This window comes from Engystomops pustulosus, chromosome 6 (assembly GCF_040894005.1).
Source record: "Engystomops pustulosus chromosome 6, aEngPut4.maternal, whole genome shotgun sequence".
NCBI classification, from domain to species: Eukaryota; Metazoa; Chordata; class Amphibia; order Anura; family Leptodactylidae; genus Engystomops; species Engystomops pustulosus.
In genome coordinates, this window is record NC_092416.1 from 52,354,707 (window position 1) to 52,377,644 (window position 22,938).

Sequence of the window (22,938 nt, forward strand, 5' to 3'; positions counted from 1 at the left end):
AATTGAGCATCTCTAGAGAGACTTGAAAATGGCTTCCACCAACATTCACCACCCAACCTGAGGGAACTGGAGGGGATCTGCAAGGAAGAGGCAGAAGATCCCCAAATCCAGGTGTGAGAAACTTGTTGTATCATTTCCAAGAAGACTCATGGCTGTACTAGATCAAAATCTGCTTCTACGCAATACTGAGCAATACTTATCATGAATACTTATTATCATGTGATATTTTTGTTTTTCTTGTTTAATAAATTAGCGAAAATATATACATTCCTGTTTTTTTCTGTCAAGATCGGGTGCAGAGTGTACATTAATGAGCAAAAAAAAGAACTTTTTCTTTCTTACCAATTGGCTGCTAGAGTGAAAAGATCTTAACGGGGTATTTAAAGGCGGTTGAATACTTTCCATAACCACTGTAAGAAGAGCTTAGTATGTTGAGCAGCTATTGTTATGGGCCACAAGGTGTCGCTCTTGCTATTATGGTGTCTATGGGATTTTTCCTTACAGGATTGTGATGTGAGTGCATAAAAAAAATACATTAATAGCAAAAAACATTTTCTACTAACTCCAATCAAAAACTCTGAAAATTGAAAAAACATATCCCATGTATTTTAATGTAAATTATGTATCATATGAAATGTAACCGTTGGATGCTAAAATATTAGAAATTAGTATACATTTTGGCTAACTTTATAATGGGTTATACCAAGTGTTTATCTGCTGCATTTTCTCTCCAGGTATACCTTCCAGCAGGGGGCAGCCTCAAGCCAGTCCATATGAAGTCTGAGATCCTAAGAGATCATGATATCTGAATCCACTGATCTGCATGGTGGTAATGAGGATTATGTCTTCATGTCAGCAGCATCTGAGGTTCCTTCAGCTAAACACTATATACATGGATGCTGAGCCTGAGAACATTTCCTTTGGCTTGCTGCTTCTATTTTATATGCTGTAAATGACAGGATGTGTTCTTAGCAGATCTTCGAGCCAAGTTCTAAATTCCGAGTTTTCTCCTTTCTGTTCACATTTGTAGCTCCAACCCTGTCAAACCTTGCAAATCATGTACCTCATGAAAATGCACATGGATTAGGATGACAGTAGGGGTCCGCCCTTATCTGTCCTGGCAATGTAGAGAGTCTCTAACTCTGGAGGACCAAGCATTTCTGTGCAGTTCTTCAACAGTCAATAACTTTCCCTGGGACATGTGTAATGTTCAATCTTACCTGAGGAGGCACTGCAGGAAAACTACAATCTAAACTATTGTCTGGTGTCCATGTGAGTCGTCCATACCTGTCCATGGATGAATGTTAGTTACTTGCAACGATTTCTAGTTTGACAATAGATCCTCTAGGGACAACCATCCCTTGAAATGGAACCCATAACCTCTGATTAAGGAATTCAAACACAAGAGTTTTTAATTGGAAAGAAAGGTTAAATTGTCCAGCTATGATTGTGAAAATCCAGGTTTATGGGGAATTGTAAAATAATATTTTGTAATGATAAGTTCCATTTTACATATATATATACACACACACACACACACATATATATATATATATATATATATATATATATATATATATATATATATATATATATATGTGTGTGTGTTCTGGCATTCAGGGTACAAGAAATGCTGGATGACCACCTGTTATAATTTTCCATCCATGAGTTGTCCCGTTTTACCACGGCAGAAGAATTTCAGATGCACAATCACGAATGAAGCAATATTAAGTAGCGGAGAGGGTCGAGACTACAGTTTGAGCTTTCAGTGCAGACAATATAAATCATTCGATGCTTATATGCCAAGAAGAACAGTAACACTTGCTGAATCATAAAACACATATTTCATACAATAAAACTGATTGTTTGCAGACCTGTGCTATGTGCAGGTTATGTGTGGAACTGGAGGAAAAAAAATGGAACAAAAGCAAAAACTACCATATACCTCACTCCAGAACTTATGTTCTGAATAAAAAAAAAAAAAAAAAAAGTTAAATCAATTTTTTTGGATTATCAGATTTCTGTTAAAATAATTACCAAATGAGATAAAAATTGTATTTGTGTTGGCAGCAGAATGGTTCGATAAAATTATTGCAACATCTGTCTGTAGTTTGTGGCTGAAGAGGCGCTGATTGTGCTTTTCTGGAACAACTGTAGTGTGAACACCGGTTTAAAGGTAATCTGTCATCAGGATTTGACCTAATAAACCTCTACCAGTATATTGCCAAGCGGCTGAACACCTTCCAGATAATAATTCCTTTATTAATAATTCCTTTATTTTATATAGCGCACACAGATTACACAGCGCTGCACAGAGCAGATCATGTTTCTTTTATGACCCAGCATGATGGCATCATCCAGAAAATCAATTTTGAAGTGATGTGTAAATTAGTTGTATAAAGTCAAGGAGGCGGAGATCTCAATGCTGAAATCAAGCTCTCTCTTCATCAGAAAGCCCCCTTCACTGTAATTGACGGTCCTGTAACCAGATACATCACTAACCAGATCTCCTGAATTCCTATGCATGATGTCAATCACAGAGGAGGAGGCGTTCAGAGCTCTTCACCTTGACTTCAGTGTTAAACTTTCCGTCTCCTTGACTTCATACAACCAATTTGCATCTCACTTCAAAGTAGATTTTCTAGATGATGCCAACATACTGGATCGTGAAAGAAACAAAAAATAGAAGATGTTACGCGGTTTGACAATATACTGATAGTGGTTTATTAGGCCAGTTGCTGATAACAGGTTCCCTTTAAGCTTTCTTTGCCATTTGCATTGATTAGCACCACACCCATCTCTTTCCTGCAGCTTTGCTCTGCTTCATTGTTAGTTAACAGATTCTAAGGGTCGACTCACATTGTTTTTTTTCCACATCAGTGATTTCTCACTGAACCCATTTTGGCTTATGGACACATACAGATTGATCTTCGCTTCCTGGCTTCAGTGAATTTTCACTGATGCTTTACTGAACCATTAATTTCAATGGGTTTTTCACACTCCAGTTTTTTTCACTGATCAATGATCAGTTTAGAACCTGTTCTTTTTGTGTTCACTGACAACATTGGATCAGTGGATAAAAAACTGAAGTGTGTAAAAGCACATTGAGAATAATTGTTCATTAAGGCATCAGTGAAAAATCACTGAAGCGAGGAAGTGAAAACCAATCTGTATGCGTCCATAGGCCAAAATTTAGGCCATAGGCCACTTATGTGAAAGAAATGCCAATGTGAAATCACCCTAAGGGCTCTCTCTCATTGGCAATGGTTCTCAGCTTCAGTTGCGTATCCATTACGTTTTGTCTTTGTTGTGTCTCCATTTTTTCTTTCCTCTGAAAACATCAAACCTTTTTTCAGCCTCATCAGTAAAAAAAGGAAGTTTCATCATTTTTTTGCCGCCCCATACACTTCAATTGCCTTCTGTGATCCGCATCCAACAAAAAAAATAGTACGTTTCATAATTTTTTACATGGACAACAGTTTAGTGAAAATACAAGCCAATATGAAAACACCCACAGAAATCAGTGGCTTTGTGAGGCATCTGTGGACTGAACCACGGACGTGAAAAACAACACAAATGTGAAAGAACCCTAAGTGAGATGCCACACATGGCTTTTTTGGACCGTTTTAAAGCGCACGTTTTCAGTCTGTTTAAAAATGCATGCATTTTTGAATGTTTTACATGCATTTGACTGCTTTAAATATCTTTATCTTCATTTCTAGAAGTGTAGGCAGCTGTGAAACAGATTAAAACCTGCTAAACTCATGGTAAACATTCATATTGCATGCTTTAAAATGGTCCAAAAAGGCAATGTGGGGCATCACCCTAATCACTTGCTCTCTGTGTGTCACGGGTGCCCCCGGCCCACACTCACCTCTCCACACTCCTGCTCCCGTCCAGACTAGGCCGTGCGTGCCGGAACTCCGCGATCTAAAGGGCCAGCGCACCGCTGATTGGCACTGGCTACTTCCGGGTTTCCATAAAGACCGGCGGCTCCCATCACTCCCTGCTGGATCTTTGAGCTACCAGCCTTAGAGAAAACTCCCTTGTGATTTCCTTGCTCCTGTGTGCCTTTCCTGTGTTGATCTCCTGTTGCTGACCCCGGATCTGGGCTCTGACCTCTGCATATCTGCCGCCTGCTCTGACAACCTGTCTGTACATGACCACGAGCCTGGACTCGTGACCCTGGCTGCCACCGCAGGCTAGTTGCACCTGTGGGATGACCTGGTGGCACCCTACTGCAGCAAGTCCATCCCGCTTTGCGGTGGGCTTTGGTGAAGACGAGGTGCCCAGTTGTCGGCTAGTACCATCTCCCGCGGTGGTCCACGGGGTTTACTGACCTCGAGTCCTGACACCGTGTTAGGATTTGCCATGAATATATGAATATATACTAAGGAGGTTATTTATCTTAAGATTTTCTCTTTTCTTTCTCTTATATTTGGGATTTTTTGGGCTGCATTTTCATATTTGAGCCTAAATTTGCACCTTTTCCACTCGCCTAGCAAGTTTGCGACTTGCGACCTAGAGTTTGCGACTTTTGTCCCCAAAGACTCAGCTCCCTTATATCAACCTCTAAGATAAGTCCAAAACCCTGAATAACCAAAAATAGACACACACAAATATCCTGACTAAAGATAAATGACCCCCAAGATTTCTACATCAATGGATTTACTATTGACCATTTTACCTCCAACATAAAATACCTGCACATAGTTTCCTCTTTACAAAAAGCTTTGACTTCCACATGATTATCATTTTTCTATGCTACAGCCTTCTTTATTTTTTCTTTCTTTTATTAAATCTTGTATATTTCCCCATGATAAATGATGACTCGGAAAAGATTGATGGGGAAGTGGAACTAAAACTCAGAACAAGCAGAGTGTCTTACGGAAATATCTTGGAGTAGGAGATAAGTCCATCTGACTGCGCACGTAGCCTCGATCATCTGGGGGTTCCGTTGCCAATTCATTTTACAATTGAATGGAAAAAGGCATTTGAGAGATTGTTCAGTGAAGTATGTACTTTTCCCATCCTTGATTAGCAGAAGCTGGCAATGATTTGTGCATTGGGAAAATGTATGTGAACATTTCCCAGAAACTTCCAGACAAGCGTCTTGAACTTCAAATAAGATGGGCATTTGAATCCATGTGGTCCAAATATTTTGCATTACAATTTCTATTCAGCGTCGTTCTCTGTCCAGATGATTCCCAGAAAAGACACATATTTTTCAATGAACCTCTCATATCTGGAGCTAATAGGATGCAGATAACCACAAGGATAATCCTATTAACCCCTCTGGTTCTACAAAGACCTGAACTGAAGGAGACCTCTTCTAAGAATATATAAGCTCACCACCATCCTCTGAAGGAGTTACAGCTCCATGATATAATTGCCTTCATCCATTTGTCTTTCCACCATTTCGAGTATCCTTTACTCCCAGTTCTGCCATATTTCGTCAATTAAGTGTGTGCCTTTCTTTATTCTAGAAGGTCTCATTTATTAACCGAGCAGAATATATTCACAAATGTGCCCCAGGAGATTTCCAAGACAAGGAATTTATTATGAACAGTCTTCAGATATTTATGGAAGAATAAATCACCAAATGGAACAGAGATATACTGTATGTTTGTAAGTTATAACCAGCCCAAGGCGTATATAGACCTTATGGTCTTCGTTTCATAAGGAAATATTACGCTGACGCTGAGCCCATTGGATTATGAGGTCTGTCTAAGTTGTGCATACATTAGCCCTGGATGTACCTAACATAGAGGCATAAAACCTCAGTTCTATAGGGGTGAATGAGAAATGCCTATTCTCCGACCATTCAGCTGTTCCGGTTTGCTGTCTGGTCAGCCTTAGCCAATGTACGAAGCCTGTGTTTTAACTGCAGCTTAGCTTCCATTGAAGTCATTAAGGACAGTCCTCACCCCAGTCGATTGATGCAAATTAGAGACAACCTAGTGTAAAGATGTCAGGGCTGCGGTGATATGAGGCAACCTGAGGCCTCCGGTGCAATATTAAGCATGAGAATGAAATGGATATATGGTGCAGATGTGTCCACCCTCACATTGGATTGGGCCAAGAAGGTGAGAAGATCTGTCAAAATACGAGGTCAGTCGAACTTTGAATTATAAAACCAGAACCGATCATGGGTGTTAACTATGTAAACACTGCTGGCAAAGTCATGATACAATTCCTTTATAGAAATGTTTTCCAAATGACGCCTGTCTGAGATACAGAGGACTAAGAACAATCCTGTTACAGATTTATTGCTGAAACTAATATAAAAAAGTAATAAATTTGAGAATTTTGTCTGTCTGCATTTTTTTAAGAAAATGGTAAAATGTCAAATACCTTCTGATCTGGCAACAGGCAGTTCTCTGTCAACCCAAAAAAGATCCGGAAACTTGTTTCTACATTTTGGCAGTGGGACTGGTCTAGCACTAAGCACTGATAGACAGGTCGTGCATGGGAAATCCAGTGATTCAGTCATTCAGTATAACTGTACTTATATTGTTCAGCAATAGTCTGGAATACTGTATTGAGCTGTTTTATACTTTCTCATTTTTAACCATTATTTTACATTCTTGATTTGTTTGTGTAAGAGCATGGAGTTGGAAAAATGGCTTTAAGGCAGTCACTCAAAAAACTACATAAATCACCAGAACAAAGGAACATAAGAAGCTCATCATCTATCTTATCTGAGAATTATGCTTCTTACATTTCTTACCAGGCTCTTTCCCTTGTCTCTCCTAATTGGACGTTTTCTCTGTTTTCGACTCACTGGAGAGTGGAGGGAGAGGAAGAAAGATGAGGCACAGAGACTATGAATTTTTTTTCTATCTCACCCCAAGTGCTTTATTCTCATCAGTACTGCTCATTACTTGTAACCATTGGTAACCCACCCAGTTTGCTTTAGTTCGTTCACCTGCACTTGACTTTTGGCAGTATTGCTAACTACTGCCTGTCAGGATCGGGGTAGTGGACCCACTGTACCACCGTGAGCGATGATGCAAGCCGACACCTGGGAGCGGAGTCTAAGTGGCACCTGGTTTTCACTAGAGCCCACGCAAAGTGGGTTGGACTTGCTGCCGCGGGATACCACCAGGTCGCTCCACAGGCGCAACTCACTCTCGGTGGTGGCCAAGTCGAGGTACAGAGTCAGCAGGCAAAATTGGGAGATGTTGTCAGGCAGAAGGTCAGGACAGATGGCACAGGATCGGAGTCGGGGACGTAGCAGGAGGTCAAGACAGGTGGCAAAGAATCGAAGTCAGGAACATAGCAGAAGGTCACAACGGGTAATACACAGACAGTCAGGGAACGCTTTCTCAATGGCATAAGGGCACAAAGTTCCTGCGGGGCATGAGGTGCGGGGCAAAAGTCTGTAAGAGGAGTTCTGAGTCTCTGCTGTGTAAATGCAGGAGCAGAGGCCTTGGAGAGCAGACAGTTGCAGTGAGGTTGGTATTGGGATGAGCTTCCTGTTCGGTTTCAGGCTTCGCATGCGGCCCATGCAACACGGACATATTGCCGAATCCAGGAAATTAACACCCCAAGCAAGTTTGGATCCGCTCATGTCTAGTCGGTATAGAATGTTCTTCACTTCCCCCATATACTTTATTTACACAGAACAGTAAATTGCTTTAACATCATCTGTTGATGTGAGTAGACAGACAGACAGACTGATCTTAGAGTACATCAGCATTTTCAGGACAGTAACTAAATAAATATAAATTACAAATTTCAAAGGCAACATATGGACATGGAGTTTAATAATACTCTTAGATCCGCATAATGACAACTGTAACCTCTTGCTGAGTTATGGAAATACACTAAAGAATAAAGTTTTTTCAAAAGACATTGATGTTTAGGTCATTGTTTGGCCATTGTAGATTTATGAAGGGTATTTCTGTAGATGTGTGGGAATATAAGACCTGCTTTGTGGAGGGGTCATCCAGGCTACGTCCTGAGGGTGTATTGGAAGGGAAGAGCATCCTATAACCTTTAAAACCGCAATGGCCGCTCTAGGGTAAAATTTGGCTACATGGCATAATGTGTTAACATTATTAATGTGGTATAACATTAAAAAGAATTTGTTTTAGCAGGAAAATTGCTATAAAACTAATTTATATAAATCGTAATGACAGTCGTCACAGTTATAACTATGTGTTTGATGGCAGCCATACAGCCATACATTTATGCTCTACACAGTTGGAATGAGGTACATGGAATTACTACTGTATATCTGTTAAAGCAACAACAATCATTAAAATTGTTGGTCATGTAAATGTGTTCTCTCGATCACCAGGGAGTGGCGCCATTTCTCCAGAAACTGGCAACATGAACTAAGTCAGATCGGAGATGGGATTTGGTAAATTATAGGTAAATTTTTTTTTTTTTTTTTTTTTAGAAACAGTCCCTCTTGTTCTACTTGCTAATGAAATAACTGAGCTGGTTGATTTACTTCCATGTGTGCCCTACATTGCCCTGCCTGCATATTATCATTAGAAGGTGATAGCAAGTTTTTCAACATTATTGACATTGATGACCTATCCATTGAATAGATCATCAATATAAAACCAGTGGGAGTCCAGTGCGCCTTATAGTTCAGTGCGCCTTATACACTCACCGACCACTTTATTAGGTACACCAGTCCAACTGCTCGTTAACACTTAATTTCTAATCAGCCAATCACATGGCGGCAACTCAGTGCATTTAGGCATGTAGACATGGTCAAGACAATCTCCTGCAGTTCAAACCGAGCATCAGTATGGGGAAGAAAGGTGATTTGAGTGCCTTTGAACGTGGCATGGTTGTTGGTGCCAGAAGGGCTGGTCTGAGTATTTCAGAAACTGCTGATCTACTGGGATTTTCACGCACAACCATCTCTAGGGTTTACAGAGAATGGTCCGAAAAAGAAAAAACATCCAGTGAGCGGCAGTTCTGTGGGCGGAAATGCCTTGTTGATGCCAGAGGAGAATGGGCAGACTAGTTCGAGCTGATAGAAAGGCAACAGTGACTCAAATCGCCACCCGTTACAACCAAGGTAGGCAGAAGAGCATCTCTGAACGCACAGTACGTCGAACTTTGAGGCAGATGGGCTACAGCAGCAGAAGACCACACCGGGTGCCACTCCTTTCAGCTAAGAACAGGAAACTGAGGCTACAATTTTCACAAGCTCATCGAAATTGGACAGTAGAAGATTGGAAAAACATTGCCTGGTCTGATGAGTCTCGATTTCTGCTGCGACATTCGGATGGTAGGGTCAGAATTGGCGTCAACAACATGAAAGCATGGATCCATCCTGCCTTGTATCAACGGTTCAGGCAGGTGGTGGTGGTGTCATGTTGTGGGGAATATTTTCTTGGCACTCTTTGGGCCCCTTGGTACCAATTGAGCATCGTTGCAAGCCACAGCCTACCTGAGTATTGTTGCTGACCATGTCCATCCCTTTATGACCACAATGTAACCAACATCTGATGGCTACTTTCAGCAGGATAATGCGCCATGTCATAAAGCTGGAATCATCTCAGACTGGTTTCTTGAACATGACAATGAGTTCACTGTACTCAAATGGCCTCCACAGTCACCAGATCTCAATCCAATAGAGCATCTTTGGGATGTGGTGGAGCGGGAGATTCGCATCTTGGATGTTCAGCCGACAAATCTGCGGCAACTGTGTGATGCCATCATGTCAATATGGACCAAAATCTCTGAGGAATGCTTCCAGCACCTTGTTGAATCTATGTCACAAAGAATTGAGGCAGTTCTGAAGGCAAAAGGGGGTCCAACCCGTTACTAGCATGGTGTACCTAATAAAGTGGCCGGTGAGTGTATATGAATCGTACTTACAGACAACAGCTGCCTTGAACTGTGCACAGGTCTGCCACCTGCTGGTCATTCATCCTTATAATAAGGTGTGCCTTATAATCTGGTGCGCCTTATATATGAACCTAGATGTTTTAGCAAGCATTTATTAATGGTGTGCCTTATAATCCGGTGCACCTTATAGTCTGAAAAATACGGTAGCCATCTCCTAAATAAACAAAGGGAAATAATTTGAAAGAGCATCTCCATGTAGTGGCCAGGCCAGATAAACTGCAGTTAAAGGGAACCTGTCACCAAGTTTTACCCCAGTAAACTACTAGCACCCTCAGCTAGGATAAGAAATGTCCTTGGTAGAATCCCCTCTTTTATGTGAAATCTCATCTGATTACCTATTAAAAAATGTCCTCCAAATATGACTCTTCTCAGCATATGAGATGAGTTTAGTTGTTGCAAGGGGAGAATCACTTCCGATGCCCTTATCTTATGTTCTATGTTACCTACAAACTTATTTTTTTGTCATATTAAAGATAAGAATCTCATCAGATCACAGGCTTAGAACCGGAGATACAGACAGCTGTAGACATAGGAAATACAAGCTGTAGATAAAGATCCAGTTCTCACCTATTATTTAATTGCCTGTATCTCCGATTCTGTAGCTAATAATATCACAAGCTTGACGGGATCTGAAAGATGAGATTCTTATCTTTAATATAACACAAATATTTTTATAGATATTATAGAACTAAATGGGGGGGGGGGCTTCTAAAGTGGCACTCCTCCCACTGCAACTACTAAACTTGACTCATCGCATGTGACTTTGGCATGGCATTTCGGGAAATTAAACCTGTGAGATTTCACATAACAGAAGTAATTTAGAAAGGACATATCTGCCATGACTAGTAGTTTAGTGGCATTAAATCTTGTGTCAAGTTTGCTTTAAAGGAAATCAACCACTTGCCTTTGGTAGTTTTCAGCCATAGTCAGGGACACATCAGCATTGTAATTCATATGTAGGCTCTTCTTTTTTTAGGGACAATCCTTTATTATGACGTAGAAAACACGGATATATTATAAAAACTCCGAATTGAGCCATTCCTCTGCTTGTCCTCCTACAAATTAATAAATAAGTTGACAACTCATGGTTTAAGACAACGGCCTTATCAGGATGTGGAGAATTTAGCTTTTTTTTCTGCCACTGAAATTGCAATGAGATAGGGTAAGATGTCAGTCACTGCATCTAAAAACCATAAAAGTCAGATCAGAAGAGCTTTAAAAGTGGAAGTCCACCTTAAATGCATTACATAAAGTTTTAACGAACATGCTCAAATCACTGACTGAACACTTCTCCAGGATGGAATCTGAGCATCATAGTTACATATGATAAACGGAGTGCCTGCTTCCCTGTGGGACAACTGCTCCATACTGCAATCATGTTTTCAGTATGGCATAATTGTACCGCAGGACGCCAGTTTCTGGTACAGTGTTCCACAAACTAAGCATATTTAAGGATTAGCCCTAGTAATGGGGGGTATTTATCAGGACCTCTGCACCACATAAGTGGCGTGGAAACCCTGAAATAATCGCAAATGCTTGCTTATTGCTAACACTTTTATTATTTACCCCAATCCACCACCTTCACGCCAGTGGGGTTGAAGGGGCTTAAAGGAGGGGAGCAGCCAGGCGAGCGGTGGGTGCGGCTGGCACGGAGTCGGCCGGTATGGGGATTTACTGTCCCCATGCCTGCGCACTTGCTGAAGCCAACAAAATTTCACATGTGAAAAGTCGCCCCCTGCGTTTATTTCTATGTCAGGCCCTGTCCTAGAGATAATCTTTACTCTAACTACAAATGGACAGGATCTGAGCTGCAATGCCTTGGTGGGACCGCTGTACAGTGGATAGAGCCTTCTGTTTGCCAAGCTAGAATAGAGTAAGCTAGAGAGAGATGGAGAGAACTGCACCCCATCCTCTCCCAATGTCTCTAATGTTTTGTTTTAGACTGGTCTAAGTTAGGCCTCTTGACAATGTGCTTCATCCAGGTCAGAACCTGGAGAAACACATGGTTGGGTGGAGAAGGGGGTGAGTGCTGCACCACCCCCCTCCATAGGAAGCTACTCCACCAATCAGGCCGAGAATAGGACCTGCTCCATATTTAAGGGCGCAGCTTCCCGGCTTCATCACCATGACTGGATGACCTCTTGCGGGGCCGTGATCTGGTTGTAATTTGTATGGCCAGATAATGGCCCCCAATACGTTCCAGTGCAGGGAACTGCACTGAATATTTACTGAATATTTATATAAGACCACAGGGAAGAGAGGGGACACTTTCACAATCAGATGTATTACAACATTTTCTATATTGTCATCTACAACATATTTCAAGGCCTAATTTATTTGACATACCTGCTGTATTATAAGGATTATACGGTATCATTCTGGCCGCAATATAATAATATATTGTTCCATGACTAGGTTATTTCTTTGCACTTCGTGTCATTCATCAGGAGATGTTTTTGTAAACTGTCTTAATTCATGAAGAAAGTGGAATGCATTTGCTATTGAAAATGAATAAAAAGCGCTGCGAGTACGCCTAGCCTGACATGACCTTCGCTGTCATCCCTCATCAGCATCCTTAGAAGCCGTCTGAGAAGGGACTATATTATAAACACTGTGCGCTGTCTATAGGTGACTACTCTTTGTCTAACCTCCTCTGTTATTGCAGAAATGTCAGCCAGAAGTAGGGGGGTGTAGAAGTAATTTAATTTATTAGTAATGGACACTACCGCTTGTATGGTTCCCAAGAGTGTTTGATTAGGGTTTCCCAGAGGAAGCGGCCTGTTCTCAGATGGCCAAGTGACAGGGTTTATATAGAACAGCAACTTGTGTCTAAGCAATGCTGTCAGCCACAGAGACGAATGAAGTGAACCGGAGGGCCCATTACTTCATTCACACCTCAACAGGCAAACAATAAAACATTTACACACAAGAGTGATTTACTGTGGAAAAATTATTTCCCCCACAATTTACATGTCAAACTGTGAAAAATTTCGAACAAACCCCTCGTCTGTTTGTTCACTCCCTGGTCCATGCCGGAATCATCTGCTGATCTACCAAAGCATTTACCAAGAAGTCAGATACAAGGGAGTTGAAATTTTATTAGTATAACTAATTGCTTTATAATTAATGGAATTTTCTAGGAATTCTTGAAAACCCCACAGGATACTTACGGTACTTACATAAGGTGCCTATTTGTCTCCCATTTCCGGCGTTGTGCCAGTCAGTACCCTGGCAATCTGAGCAGGGACAGAAGTTCAGTAGTCACGAGACCCACTGCAGCCAATTATTGGCCTGAGCCGATCCTTGTGATGTTGTTTGTTCTGGTAAGACTGCCGATTCCCCACAGCTGGTCCCATAACCCAGGGACTGGATGACCACTGTATCTGGAAGTTGAAGCCAGTTAAGTGGCAAAAAAAGGGATTTTTTGCCAAAGCCTGCACTTACCAAAAAGATTTTACCATATTAGGAGAATTAGATCTCTGACATCTGTTCACCCATTTGAAACTACAAGTTTTGTTAGATATTCTTGCTGGGGTTGTGGGGTTAGTGTTTGATCCATTGTAACCTCACTGTTGGGCCCCATGCAATAAGAGAACAAAGTTCTACAAGTATATCCAAGCACCACCCTAAAATAGAGCATGGGTGCCTAATGTGATTAATTTCTGTGGAACTGCATGAGATTGCAATCCCAAAAGTCCCATAGAAATGTATGGAGTGCTGGCCATTCGTCACTTACATACAGCACTAATGGCATGTGTAATAGCTGTTTATTCTAGAGGTCAGCCTCGTATCGATCAGATACGTGTTCCATATTCTGCAAGCATTTGGCAGTTAAGGATATTAAAAAAGGATGTATGATTTATTTTATAGAGAATTTTATTTGCTTTGTTGGCCAATAAGTTCCAAACTGAAAATACATTACTGCTAGTTATTTATTCTCTAGACTACCTCCATAAATGAAGGCCTCGCACAAAAGAACAACTATTGATATTGAACATCATAAGGTTTGACAGTGGGTAAATTCCTATACCTGCCTTATAAAAGTGATAAATAGGTGGCATAACAAGACACCAGTGGGCCCTATGCAAAGTTTGAATCAGTGCCCCTATATACCTAAATGTTTGCTGCCACCTATATACTGTCTAGCAGATGCTTCCCTTATTAATGAAATGTCCAGCAGCAGCCTCTACTCAATCATGAAATGTCCTGGAACCTCCCCTTCCAAATGAAATGTCCAGCAGCATTGTTGAATTAATTAATTGTCCAACAGCCTCCCCTCACTAATGCAATGTCCATCAGCCTCAACTCAATAATGAAATGTCCAGCAGCCTCCCGACAGTAATAAAATGCCCAGGAGCTCCCCTCACAAATTAATTGTCCAGCAGCCTCCTCTCAGTAATGCAGTGCCCAGAAGCCTCCCCTCAGTAATGTAGTGCCGAGTAGCCTTCCCATAAAGTAAAAAAAGACAAGTAAAAACTTTTGAACTACAGTATACAGTTTGCAATCCATTTCATCCATGCACTAACATCACATCAGAGAACACATTGCAGGTCTACAACACAACACATTGCAGGTCTACATGAATTATGGATTCAATAATATGTGAATAATGAATCTTGGTCAGTAGGAAAACGATTGGATGTGACAGATGTTACTGATTATGATAATAATGTATTTGGTATGATCTAAATATAAATACTCTTACATCTTCTCCACCCACTTTCCCTATAGACAGTATGCAAGTATCATTATGGCTCAGGAAGGTATAAAAAAAAGCTTAAATGTCTTAGTCTTTATTTTTACCTGATGTTTTATTGAATAAAGATATCATTTTGTTAGATGCCTAGTACTGCACTCATCCCTTTTATTATATAGATTCTTTACAGAGCCATATGAGGGCTTTTTTTTGCAGTAAAAATTGTCCTTCCCATGTAATACTACCATGCACATGTATTCGGAAGCTGGAAAAAATTCCAATTGGGTAATACTTTATAAAAAACACATTCATGCCATTATCTCACAGCTTTGTTTTTACTGCTTTTACGTTGCAGTCATAAAAAAGTCTTTACACTTTGTGTCTTAATGATCAAAGAGATTTACATTGTTTAGTTACATTGTACTATCTTAGGCTACTCTCACACGACTGTTGCACGACCGTTGGAGGACATATATACGGCCGCCGTATATACATCGCCCTTAGGCCAGGAATGGGCACACGTGCGGCACCGTACAACTCTGTACCCGCGGAAAAGAAAGGACATGTCCTGCCCTTCAAAATTATGACCTATCTTTCCCCGTATTACAGCACCGTGCGCCATGTATCTCTATGGAGTGGGGCAGGGGGGATCAGCGTTCACCCCCTCTTCCTCTCCCATGTGCAAACGCTTGCCCGCCGTGCTACGGTCCGACGGGCACACGTTTATGTGAATATAGCCTTAAAAACATTTTTTTAGGCCTATTTACTATTTTCTTTTGCCATAAAAAGTATACTGCAGCAAAGATGTTTTGCAGTACAGGCGGTCCCCTACTTAAGAACACTCGACTTACATACGACCCCTAGTTACAAACGGACCTCTGGATATTGGTAATTTATTATACTTTAGTCCTAGGCTACAATGATCGGCTATAACAGTTATCAAATGTGTCTGTAATGAAGCCTTAGTGTTAATATTGATTCTTATGACAACCCAACATTTTTAAAATCCAATTGTCACAGAGACCAAAAAAGTTCTGCCTGGGATTACAATGATAAAATACACAGTACCGACTTACATACAAATTCAACTTAAGAACAAACCTACAGTCCCTATCTTGTATGTAACCCGGGGACTGCCTGTATATATCAGATTTGCTTGTTCCCTTTTTTACTTGCTGGAGGGATCGTTCACCTCTCCGAGGCCATGGAAGCCACAGAGAGGTAAAAAGATAGTTATCAAGATTATTTTCAGAAGTAAGTTTTAACTTTATTTATATTTTGTAAGTACTTTTGTAAATCGTCCGGGCAGTGGTGGATGTCTGCTGTAGTCAACTCAGCTTAACGACAGGCTGTTAAATAGTCACTAACTTTTGCAAAAATTTTGTACAAATCAATAACACAAAAAACTTTGTAACATATTGGATCAGAGAAAAAATGCTTACACAGATTATGCAGGGCTGCACTAAGTTTGCCAAATCAGTCCCTGTCCCCAATGGGGCTCACAATCTAATCAACCTACCAGTATGTTTTTGGAGTGTGGGAGGAAACTGGAGGACCTGGCCTTTTAGTTTTTTTCATTCTGATATCAATGCTGAATTCTGTATTTCTTGTAAGACAGACAGAAGCTCACTGTGATTTTTAGATTACACAGATTGGATATTTATCAGGGTTTCGGCACCACGTCAGCTCTGAAATTGCTGCCTAAGGCTAGCACTTGCGATAATTTTCCCGAATCCGGCACCTTCTTGCCAGGGGTGGGGCAAGGGGCATGAAGGGGGGGGGGGGGTGCAGTTGGTCAATGGGTGATAAATATGATAAATAACCCCCTGAAATAACAAAGCATCCATCAACATTATAAACAACAGTTAGTCACTACTTTCATTATTAGTTTTATTTTGAGCATTATTAGGAAATATAAAAGGTCACACCAATGTCATAAAGTATATTCTTCTGTTTCATATAAGCAAAGTATATTTATATGTATATAATCATCTCCCAATTGTAAAATGTTAAAACAATGCTCTTTTGTAAATCTGAACTAAAGGACACAATAAAACAACCCTCCTTAAGACACAATGACATGTCTTGTCTACCTTGGTTAAGGAGACCATTTGGCTGAACCAGTCATAAATAGGAAAACACAGCAGGATAGTCCTTGGGGTGTTTTTAGGAAGAACTTTACCTGTTAGTGATATCATTGTGATCTGTTTTGTTCCACATGTCTGGACCTTTCTTCATTGGAACACTAAATAACAGTAATGGGACCTCTAGTTCCTCTAATGACTCACCTCTAGTGTCCAATCAGACAAATGTTCCCTTGCGACCAGGCATTTCTTTGAAATATGTTACATTTTGGAAAACCGGAATAAAATTATGGATCTTTTAACTCTTTTCCTTCATTGGAACTTCACAAATGTTTTGTTTATTCTTCAGCCATAAATCAATGAAAAATAACAACCAGACTGAGAAGAAGTAATGTCTCAGTGGGAGAGAATCGAAGAGATAAATATTAAGACTGGGAAGCATTTCCAAGGTTGCAGAAGTCAGAGTTGAATTATAGGACATTCTTGGGGAGATGATCTTGAAGATAGTCATGGATCTTCTTCACTTTGCAGAAAAAATGCATATATGTTTACATAAAACTAAGGATATTGGTCTATATTTTAACATATTGGGACTGTAGTAAGCTGTAGTAAATGTGTTATTTGGTTTCCTATTTGTATTAGCTAAGTATCTGCACAGTGCCATATAAAGACCACTCTCGCCAAAGGTTGATGTGACCCATGATACCACCACAATGACTCTCATGGTTCTAAACTCAACACAATGATGGCTTTACATGACCGGCACAAGACAACCTGATTTGGAGGAAGCATTAAATGCTTTTAACAGTCTATTTCTTAGGTTTTAATCCATAAAAGACCTTACAAATGATATGCGAACATATGTGCACAAGATAATAACAAAGATTATGAAGCAAGGATCTACAGAAATGAAGGATTGACCATGGATTGAGAACCCTTGTCTGACACTTTCCTAACTCTTGTCTGACCCTTCCATGAGCTCTTGGCCCTGTTGAGATTTTAGAGAATTACAGTTATTTTCCAGGGCTTTTAAGAAGGTGGAATAGGGTCTAATGTAACTATACTAAATTTGGTATCTAAGCGATAGCACTGAACCCAACCTCTTTTATGGAACGGTTATGGAGCCATGGATAGACATTGAAGCATTGGTAGAGATATTAGATAATGGGCCAAGGACAGTATCTAGGATTTCCTCAAACTGAATCAAAAGTATACACTAGTCTTTACCTCAATGGATTTAAAGTATTAGTATCATTTAGACTTCTAACTAATTACACTGCTCAGAGCAAAGTGACTTGTGCTGCCATCCAAAACCCAACATCTGGTGCTTTTGCCCTAGCCACCCTCTGTGGTCAGATCCCCATAAATTACACTAATGAGCAAAAGGGTAACACTGTTTTGAACTTTTGACTTTCAGGCTCCATATCTCACCATCCACAACAGCAGATAGTGAGGCAAAAGTCATTTAATAGACACTCATCTTGATTATCTCTTACATACTCTGCAGCCATGTCTGGAGAAGGAACATGAGCTGTTTTATAAAGGGTTAACAGTAGATGTGTAATATGTGAAATTATGAGTATACGTAATCTCTTTTGCTTGTAAAGTTCTTAATTTTCTTTGTGTGTAAAGTGGATATATTGAAATCGAGCAAGAGTTTTTTTTGTCATGTAATATCATTAGTATTTTGTAAATCTTGATAATGTTCAAGCATGCCTTCAAGGAAATCTGATGTACACTTTCACAGAGTTGAGTGCATACTGGTCGACATGTCGACAAAGTTTTTTCAATTCAATTGTTTGATATGGGGACTGTAGGGCCGATCCAGCAACTTTATTTCATTGCCATTGGACTGTTTCTTCAAGAATCTCAATGTATGCTTCAGGTCGTTGTCCTTCTGTAATATTATGTCATTCTTTTCAAATCCATAGCCCATAGTGGACCCGAACCCACAATTTTCAGTACAAAAGTGAACATTGCGTTCGGGTCCGTTTATCACTACCCATATATAATATAATATAATAGTTGAGTGCACAAAGTAGCTCATCTTGTATGATACTCGCATAAAGCAGAGCACTAAGACCATCATCGATTCTAATCAAGTATCCATTGCCATTGACAATTGAAATAGCCCATTTGATCAGGTATCCTCACCAAACTGGATCCAATAGCTCCCTTTTCTCTTGATTCTTGAAGACCCATTTGCATCCATCAGAGCCCAGTCTACTGACTTTTATCTCACAACTCCAATCACAAGTTTTGAATTTTATACTGCCCACTTTTTATACTTTTTTTTTTTTTAAAGCTTGAGCTAGTGCTCCTTATAATGATCTTAATGAAGGTTTCATCTGTTTTTGGACCATCATTTTTGAGTTATGTAAAGTGTGTTGCATAGTGCATCAATGGACATCTGTGATCTCCATTATTATACAGCATGCAAGCTACCTGTTTTGTTGTTCCATACCTGATAGACCAGTGATTTTCAACCTTTTTTGAGCCGCGGCACACTTTTTATACTTAGAAAATCCTGGGGCACACCACCAACCAAAATAGCACAAAATGACATTAAAACAGTCATAAAAGGCCTCCCTTTACTAATAAAAAGGCCCTAGCTGCCTCCCTTTACTAATAAAAAGGCCCTAGCTGCCTCCCTTTACTAATAAAAAGCCCCTGGCGGCCTCCCTTTACTAATAAAAAGCCCCTAGCTGCCTCCCTTTACTAATAAAAAGCCCCTAGCGGCCTCCCTTTACTAATAAAAAGCCCCTAGCTGCCTCCCTTTACTAATAAAAAGCCCCTAGCTGCCTCCCTTTACTAATAAAAAGCCCCTAGCTGCCTCCCTTTACTAATAAAAAGCCCCTAGCGGCCTCCCTTTACTAATAAAAAGCCCCTAGATGCCTCCCTTTACTAATAAAATGCCCCTAGATGCCTCCCTTTACTAATAAAAAGGCCCTAGCTGCCTCCCTTTACTAATAAAAAGCCCCTAGCTGCCTCCCTTTACTAATAAAAAGCCCCTGGCGGCCTCCCTTTACTAATAAAAAGCCCCTAGCTGCCTCCCTTTACTAATGAAAAGGCCCTAGATGCCTCCCTTTACTAATAAAAAGGCCCTAGCTGCCTCCCTTTACTAATAAAAAGCCCCTAGCTGCCTCCCTTTACTAATAAAAAGCCCCTGGCGGCCTCCCTTTACTAATAAAAAGCCCCTAGCTGCCTCCCTTTACTAATGAAAAGGCCCTAGCGGCCTCCCTTTACTAATAAAAAGCCCCTAGCTGCCTCCCTTTACTAATAAAAAGCCCCTAGCTGCCTCCCTTTACTAATTAAGAGCCCCTAGCAGCCTCCCTTTACTAATAAAAAGCCCCTAGCTGCCCCCCTTTACTAATTAAAAGACCCTAGCGGTCTCCCTTTACAAATTAAGAGCCCGTAGCGGCCTCCCTTTACAAATTAAGAGCCCGTAGCGGCCTCTCTTTACTAGTTAAAAGGCCCTAGAGCCCCCCTTTACTAATTAAAAGGCCCTAGAGCCCTCCCTTTACTAATAAAAAGCCCCTAGCTGCCTCCCTTTACTAATAAAAAGCCCCTAGCTGCCTCCCTTTACTAATAAAAAGCCCCTAGCTGCCTCCCTTTACTAATAAAAAGCCCCTAGCTGCCTCCCTTTACTAATAAAAAGCCCCTAGCTGCCTCCCTTTACTAATGAAAAGGCCCTAGATGCCTCCCTTTACTAATAAAAAGCCCCTAGATGCCTCCCTTTACTAATAAAAAGCCCCTGGCGGCCTCCCTTTACTAATAAAAAGCCCCTAGCTGCCTCCCTTTACTAATGAAAAGGCCCTAGCTGCCTCCCTTTACTAATAAAAAGCCCCTAGCTGCCTCCCTTTACTAATAAAAAGCCCCTGGCGGCCTCCCTTTACTAATAAAAAGCCCCTAGCTGCCTCCCTTTACTAATGAAAAGGCCCTAGCGGCCTCCCTTTACTAATAAAAAGCCCCTAGCTGCCTCCCTTTACTAATAAAAAGCCCCTAGCTGCCTCCCTTTACTAATTAAGAGCCCCTAGCAGCCTCCCTTTACTAATAAAAAGCCCCTAGCTGCCCCCCTTTACTAATTAAAAGACCCTAGCGGTCTCCCTTTACAAATTAAGAGCCCGTAGCGGCCTCCCTTTACAAATTAAGAGCCCGTAGCGGCCTCTCTTTACTAGTTAAAAGGCCCTAGAGCCCCCCTTTACTAATTAAAAGGCCCTAGAGCCCTCCCTTTACTAATAAAAAGCCCCTAGCATCCTCCCTTTACTAATAAAAAGCCCCTAGCGGCCTCCCTTTACTAATAAAAAGCCCCTAGATGCCTCCCTTTACTAATAAAATGCCCCTAGATGCCTCCCTTTACTAATAAAAAGGCCCTAGCTGCCTCCCTTTACTAATAAAAAGCCCCTAGCTGCCTCCCTTTACTAATAAAAAGCCCCTGGCGGCCTCCCTTTACTAATAAAAAGCCCCTAGCTGCCTCCCTTTACTAATAAAATGCCCCTAGATGCCTCCCTTTACTAATAAAAAGGCCCTAGCTGCCTCCCTTTACTAATAAAAAGCCCCTAGCTGCCTCCCTTTACTAATAAAAAGCCCCTGGCGGCCTCCCTTTACTAATAAAAAGCCCCTAGCTGCCTCCCTTTACTAATGAAAAGGCCCTAGCGGCCTCCCTTTACTAATAAAAAGCCCCTAGCTGCCTCCCTTTACTAATAAAAAGCCCCTAGCTGCCTCCCTTTACTAATTAAGAGCCCCTAGCAGGCTCCCTTTACTAATAAAAAAGCCCCTAGCTGCCCCCCTTTACTAATTAAAAGACCCTAGCGGTCTCCCTTTACAAATTAAGAGCCCGTAGCGGCCTTCCTTTACAAATTAAGAGCCCGTAGCGGCCTCTCTTTACTAGTTAAAAGGCCCTAGAGCCCCCCTTTACTAATTAAAAGGCCCTAGAGCCCCCCCTTTACTAATTAAAAGGCCCTAGAGCCCCTCCTTTGCTAATTAAAAGGCCCTAGAGACCCCCCCTTTACTAATTAAAAGGCTCTAGAGCCCCCCCTTTACTAATTAAAAGGCCCTAGAGGCCCCCCTTTACTAATTAAAAGGCCCTAGAGGCCCCCCTTTACTAATTAAAAGGCCCTAGAGGCCCCCCTTTACTAATTAAAAGGCCCTAAAGGCCTCCCTTAACAAATAAAAAGCCCCAGCCTACCTTTACTAATAAAAAAAAAGACCCTAGCTGCCTTCCCTATACAAATAATAACCCTATATACTTACCCTTGATGTCTTCTTCCGCGTACCTTCACTCCTAATGGCGATCCGCTCACCTTCTGTAGCTCCTGCACCGTGCGCCTCTGGTCACGTGACTTACGTGACCTGACGTCAGGTCGCGTCAGTCACGTGACATGGGCCGCGCGGTGCAGGAGCTACAGAAGATGGGCGGATCGCCGACGCGGGGCTTGGAGGTAAGTATGGGGCAGAAATACGGGGGCGCGGCGGCAGCTCGACACCGGGGCAGCTTAGTTCGGGGAACTTTCCCCCGCGGCACACTCAACCTTGTGTCGCGGCACACTAGTGTGCCGCGGCACACAGGTTGAAAATCACTGTGATAGACCATTCAATTAGCCTACTTTTTGTCTACCTCTTGACTTTGGAATAGATGGACCTATTCTTCCAAATGTCATGGCACGAACAGCATTTTCTGGGAGACGGATATTGATGAGCTTATTGATGCTGTTTCTCCTTTCTTGGAAAATCTTTTTCATGGCAGTTCCTCGATTTGAACTAGTGACCTTTAGTTTGGGAATTAACCTAATAACACACTGAGCTTGTTATGCAAAGTCTGGGAATGGATACAGAAACACAGTGGGCCCTGAGACTAAACTCTTGTCCTGGCTGTCCCGGCCGAATTTCTCCACCTACCTTTACGTCGGAGACAACTGTTCTGTGTTCCCTTACTACTCCAGGTACAAACACAGAGACAAAGACAAGGCAATACAAACAGATGTGGGTTGCAACCAGGAGGACAATGCAGTACAAAATGGAAAAAAGGTTACCAGAAAACAGATGACTAAATAAACACAGATAACCAAGTAGAAGACTAAAGCAAACAAAAGAACTAGTCCGGAAAACCTTGCATGAGGTGCAAGAGCCCTGGTCTGGAAGGTGATTGAATCAGTTCTATGACATCAGGAAGGGCAGCAATGAGAGTGAGGAGAGACGTTGTCAATCACAGTGGATTAACTGTTGATTAACCAGAACAGAGTTGGTAGGAGACAGATAGGTGTGCTAGAAAAGGAAATA